Source organism: Lolium rigidum, chromosome 7 (assembly GCF_022539505.1).
Source record: "Lolium rigidum isolate FL_2022 chromosome 7, APGP_CSIRO_Lrig_0.1, whole genome shotgun sequence".
Taxonomy (NCBI): Eukaryota; Viridiplantae; Streptophyta; class Magnoliopsida; order Poales; family Poaceae; genus Lolium; species Lolium rigidum.
In genome coordinates, this window is record NC_061514.1 from 100,755,261 (window position 1) to 100,761,615 (window position 6,355).

A 6,355-nucleotide genomic window follows, 5' to 3' on the forward strand; every position below is an offset into this window, starting at 1 on the left:
TAAAACTAAATTATAATTGTTCGGCTGCTTGTGTTCCTACTGAATTGGCACCTTGTAGGTTCTTACCTGATGGTGTCTCAAAGCTAAATTTGTAGCAATTAGGATTCAGTTTTCAATCTCGTGGGTGCTAGTCAAATGCTAGTTTATCTGTTGTCTTACTATGTAGAATCTTATATGTCGGCACCTCCAAACTGAATATAATTTAGATGTTTTCTCTGAGTGTTTTGGTGATAAAAACAAGAACCTTTTCTCCCTGGTAGTATCTGCAAGTACATACGGGAGTATTAAAATGCATGTCTCCATGGATTAACACTGGCAGCCTAATTGCAGATGTTCCATTTTTTCTTATGAAGAAAAAGGTTGTTCGATTTATTTATTTGGCTGCAGCTATTCTTGTTAGGTTGGCCTAATGGCCGGCCTCTATTGTTGGTGTAGGAGAACTGAATGGCGGCGGGGAGGCGCGGAGGACGAGCTGGTACGTGGTCGCCTGCCCGAGTTGCTGCCTCCGGCTCCGTCTTCTGCGCCCACGCCCCGAGCTGCTGCCAACGGCCATAAATACGATTAGCTGCTGCTGATTCCGGCCGTCGACGATGTGAGTACCACCTGTCCCTCTGGTTTACATCTAGACTGCAAGATCGGAGCAGCTATTTCATGTCTTCCCCCCTGGAAAATGACAGCTTGATTTCCGTCTGTATCTTCATGGCGTGTCAATTCTGTTGTTCTGTTAGAAGATAGCTGCTTACATGTAGATGACAGTAAATGCAGAACATAATGCACATTGGCAAGGTGAAAAGTTCCTGCCGTTTTCTCTGAATGTAGCAGTTAGAACCCAGTTTCCAATCTGGTGGGTATGCTAGTTTAGCACATGTTGCATGTAGACAGCAGTTAGGAGGTAACGTTGCCTCTAAAATTAAATTATACTTGTTAGGCTGCTTGTGTTCTTACTGAATTGGCACCTTGTAGGTTCTTACCTCTGATGGTGTCTCAAAGCTGAATGTGTAGCAATTAGGATTCAGTTTTCAGTCTAGTGGCTCGTAGTCAAATGCTAGTTTATCTGCTGTCCTACTACATGTAGAATCTTATATGTCGGCGCCTCCAAACTGAATATAATTTAGATGTTTTTTTTTCTGACTATTTTGGTGATAAAAACAAGAAACTTTTCTCCCTGGTAGTATCTGCAAGTATATACTGGAGTTTTAAAATGCACATGTCCATGGATTAACACTTTGGCAGCCTAATTGCAGATGTTGCGTTTTTTGCTTATAAAGAAAAAAGGTTGTTCGATTTATATGTTTGGCTGCAACTATTCTTGTTAGGATGGCCTAATGGTCGACCTCTATTGTTTGTGTAGGAGAACGGAATGTAGCAGTTAGGACATGATTTCCAATCTAGTGGGTAGCATTGAAATTCTTGTTTAGCTGGCCTTTTAATATGCAGGGTCTTAACTGTTAGTGTATCTAAACTGAATATAGCAGCCTGTTTGGGTTCAGTGAAATCCTACAATGAAGTAGATGATTGATATCCTCCTGTTTCTTTCTTTTTGCAGTGCACTTTGTTAGTGTTTGTTATGAAAAGGCTGGGGAGAGGCATTGCACACTATTGCGTTTGTCCAAACTCTTTTGTTTGCCGCTGAATGCTATGCTAATTCTCTTGTATTTTCTTCTGTGCGTTTTGTATTTCAGGCACAAAAGATCAAGGCTAAGAATCAGCTAGATTCTTACTTTCTGTAGCCCGCCTAGTCTGCTGGAGGGGGAGGATGACACGGCCTGGCCTCTCCTCGCCTCCGGCCGTTCCGGCTCCAGCGGTGCTGCAGCTGCTGTGGGGTGGCTCCGGCTTTTCTTGTAAAGTTCAGCAGGTAAGTAAGTAGGTTTTTAAGTATCTCTTGTTTTTCTTGAGGCTCCTGTATGTAAAGTCATTGATGTCAGTTAATGTAGTAGATGGAAGGTATTTGTGGCGACAACATGCTGTCTTTGGTAGTCTGTATTTCGTTCGGTCGCCCGGAAATTAAGCGTGTTACCTATTTTGATTAACCTGTGTTGTTACTTTACTAGCTAGTGCGTCTGTTCGCCTTTTATTTTTTTTATTAAGACGAGAGGGAAGGAGGCTGCACAGTGCTGGATATTCGAATCAGCTTAATCTTTTTGTTGCGCAATACATATATGTTTATCATCCAAACCTCCAGTTTTTCGTTTACATCATTTTCCAAGCAGCATCATGGTCGTTGCGTGTGTATTCAAGTGAGTTTTATTTAAGTTGGAGGTTTCATTTCCTCATAGGAATTGTTGCTTGGATTTGGTAATAGCACTGACACGTGCTGTTGTAACCGTCTTGTGTTGTCTAGGACATGTCGATCTCTCTTTTGGTTCAAGTAGTTTATACATATTGGAATGCAAGTTTTGGTTCAAGTATTTTTGCTTGCTGGATCATGGGTACACAAGAATGAAGAATACAAGTGTTTTTATTTGGCTGCAGCCATTCTTGTTAGGATGGCCTAATGGTCAACCTCTATTTTCGGTGTAGGAGAACTGAGTGTAGCAGTTAGGGCATCTCCAACCGGGCGACCCATCCCGCGCCCGCGCGTCCGGATGGGTCGAAACGGACAAAAACCCGGCCCAACGCGGGGACGCACCGCAAAAGCGGACGGCCGCGGCGTCCGGAACGACGCAAACCCGGCCCAAATCTGGGCTAGGTTTGCGTGGCCGCGGATGGCACGCGCCGTCCGCTCGCGTCCGCGCGCTGGTCGCCTCGTCTCCCTTGGGCCCACCCGTCGGTGACCAGGGAGTCTATTAAATGGGGACTGGAGGGGATCTGGCCCTCCACTCCAGTCCCCACTCCACTCCCCGAGCAAAACCGCCGCCATGGCCCCGAAGCGACGGTTCGCTCCCGGAGCCAATGACGACGAGGCCAGCAGCAGTCGGCGTCGGCCGCCGGCGCTGCGGGCCGGAGGGAACCGCGGCGGCCTCCACATCGGAGAGGCCGCCCGCGGCGGTGCGGCATTGCCGCAACCGCCGCCTCTCCTCATCGAGCCCAAGCCGGAGTCCTCGGAGGAGGACCCGGACCTCCGCGCCGCCCTGATCATCTCGGCGGCGGAGGAGGAGGCGAAATGGCCGCAACTCCATGCGGCCATTCGCACCTCCGAAATGGAGGAGGCGGCGCGGCGGGAGGTGGAGGACGCGGAGGGCTGGGAGCTCTACGCCCAGGCCCTCCAGGCGCGACGGGAGGAGGAGGAGGAGGCGGCGCGGCGGGAGGAGGCCAGGCGCCGCGCCGACGAGCAGCAGCGCCGCCAGGAGGACAGGTGCCGCCGCTGGAGGAGGCGGCGCCGGGAGGCCGAGCGCCGCCGCCGGCGCGGAGAGGCAGCAGCGCCTCCAGGCGGCGCGGGTGGCTCCGGACCCCCACTCGCCGTGGGAGGAGGCCCTGTGGTCTCCCTGGCCGGAGTCCCCGGCGCGGTCGAGCCACAACAGTGCCTCGCCGCCCGGGGTCGTCGCCGACGACGCCCACAGGGGCTAGGCGGCGCACCGGCGGCCACCGCGCCGCCGACCAAACCCTAGAGGGTTTTTTATTTTCTGTTTAAATTTTAGTTTAAATTTAAAAGCCCATATAGGGGCTTCTTTTGTTAGTTTTATTTGCCCAAAATAGGGCTATGTACTAAATTTGCCCAAAATAGGGCATATGTTCAATGAAATTTCGTTTAAATTTGCCTCTTTTTTGTTTTCGTTTTTCTCCGGTTTATGCGATGCGTCCGCGCGTTGGGCGCAGCGCGCGACCCAAACGGACACGCGGACGCGGGGCGCTGTCCGCGTGTCCGGGCGGCGACCCAAACGGCCCAAAACGGACGGCCCAGCGCGTCCGTTTGGGTCGCGCGGTTGGAGATGCCCTTAGGACACAATTTCCAATCTAGTGGGTATCATTGAAATTTTAGTTTAGCTGGCCTTTTACTACGCAGGGTCTTAACTGTTTGTGTATGTAAACTGAATATAGCAGCTTGTTTGGGTTTAGTGAAATTCTACAATGAAGTAGATGATTGATATCCTCCTGTTTCTTTCTTCTTGCATTGCACTCTGTTAGTGTTGTTATTAGGACTGGAGAGGCGCATTGCACACTATTGCTATTTGTCCAAACTCTTTTTGTTTCTGCATTCCTTGCTGCTGCTGAATGCTATGTTAATTCTCTTGTATTTTATTTTTGTGTTTTGTATTTCGAGCACAAAAGATCAAGACTAAGAATTAGCAAGATTCTTACTTTTTGTAGCTGCCTGGTCTGCTGCAGGGGAGGATACACGGCCTGGCCTCTCCTCGCCTCCGGCCGTTCCGGTTCCAGCGGTGCTGCAACTGCTGTGGGGCGGGTCCAGCAATTCTTTTAATGATCATATGGGTTGACGGCAGGTAAGTAAGTAGTTAAGAAAATATCCCTGGTGTTTCTTGAGGCTCGTGTACGTCGAGTCATTGATGGCAGGTAATGTAGTAGGTGTAAGGTATTTCTGGTGACAACATGCTGTCTTTTGTAGTCGGTGTTTCGTACGGTTGGCCGGAATTAAGTGTGTTCACTGTTTTGATTATTCTGCAGTGTTACTTTACTAGCTAATTCATCCGTTCGCCTTGTTATTTTGTATTAAGGCGAAAGGGAGGGGGGCCTGCTTCTTCATGTGATATACGAGCGTCGAATGAGTTTTATCCAAGTTGTGGGTTTCATTTCCTCACTACTGGGCAGTATCATGGTTGTTATTTGTCAGTGTTATGCGTTTTGCAAGTGGGCAGACTTGGTTCAGTGCCATTTGCTGCAAATGGGGCTGATCGCTGTTTGTTCTATCTGCTCTGCGCCATTTTCAAAAGATACCGTCTTATTGTATTTATAGGACTAACTCCGTCCCAAAATAAGTGATTCGATTATGTCTAGATACGAATGCATCTAGACACATTTTAGTTGTAGATAAATCCTCATTTGCTATCAATCTGATAAAAATAGGTGTTGTTTGGATTGGGTAATGACACTGACAGGAGATGTTGTAACCATCTTGTGCTGTGTAGGACTTGTCGATCTCTGTTTTGGTTCAAGTAGTACATACATATTGGAATGCAAGTTTTTGATCAAGTATTTTTTGCTTGCTGGATCATAAGTAAAGAATGAAGAATACATGTGTGTTTATTATCCAATGAACACACTTGCACTCTTTCCCAGCCAGCTTAGAAGAGCAATATATGCTCCTGTTGGGTATTTAAAGAACACTGCTGTTTGGTTTGGTTAAAATGGCTTTGATTCAAGTTACACAAGTCATTTTCTCACTTTGCTTCTATCAATCTGATAACAATCGTTGTTGATAGTTTGAGTTATTTGTAAATGTCAGTGTTTGCTTTGGTGACCTGACCATGATTTGCTCTTGTTTGAGAATAACGGGGAGGACTAAACAACAACAGCGGTGGCATTCGTCTTCGACTCAATGTGTGTTTAGGGAAGTTTCTGGTTCCTCCCTGTGATTTCTTTGTGTAGTTGATCATGTAGTATCTCTACATGGTAATTGCTGGCCTGGAGTTCTCCAAACAGTATCATGGTTGTTATTGGTGTATCCAAGTTGTAGATTTTTCCTCACTTTGCTATTGGTCAGTATCATGGTTGTTATTTGTCAGTGTTATCCGTGTTGCAAGTGGGCAGACTTGGTTCACTGCCATTTGTTGCAAATGGGGCTGATCGTTGTTTGTTCTATCTGCTCTGCGCCAGTTTCAAAATATGTCGTGCTATTGAATTTCTAGTACTCCCCTCATGCCATAATAAGTGACTCGGTTTTGCCTATATACGAATGCATCTAGACGCAATTTAGTTGTAGATACATCCGTAACTAGAAAAGCTGAGGCACTTATTTTGGGATGGTGGGAGTATGATGCTTAGGACTGGCTGGTCTGTGTTTTGGTTCTAGCATTTACATGCATATATATATTGTTTCCTCTCTGATCGTCTAGTGGTATCTGTACAGCCCGTTGCTGGCCTGAAGTTCTCCATTGTTGTGTCCACATCATTTCTTCCGTCTAGTATATCAAGGCCGTTACGGTGCATTCATGTTAGGAGTTTTATCCAAGTTGGGAGGTTTGATCTCCGTGTTGCTGTTTAAAAGAAATGGCCAGCCTGTAGGAGAAGAACGTACTGCTGCCAATTTGTTTGTTTCACCGTATAAATACTTTTTCAGTAGTACTGGCTTTGCTGCAGATGGACGGACAGACATGGTTGATTCGTTGCCGTTTGTGATGTGCAGGTTGTTCTACCTGGAGGAGTTGTGTTGTGTCCGCAGCTGGGGAAGGGAGGGTTCTGTCCCGAGGAGGAGGAGGTCACTGGCCGGCTGCTTTCTTTGGTATGTCCGTGGCTAGGG

At 47.3% G+C, this 6,355-nt stretch overlaps 1 long non-coding RNA gene across 1 annotated transcript; it reads left to right on the plus strand.

Annotated features, from left to right (window-relative positions):
• The first annotated feature begins 513 nt into the window (after positions 1-513).
• LOC124677778 lies at positions 514-5,070 on the plus strand. The gene is made up of 3 exons (XR_006994225.1): positions 514-592; positions 1,683-1,855; positions 4,267-5,070. It is a non-coding gene; the product is annotated as an uncharacterized LOC124677778 (long non-coding RNA).
• Positions 5,071-6,355: the final 1,285 nt, after the last annotated feature.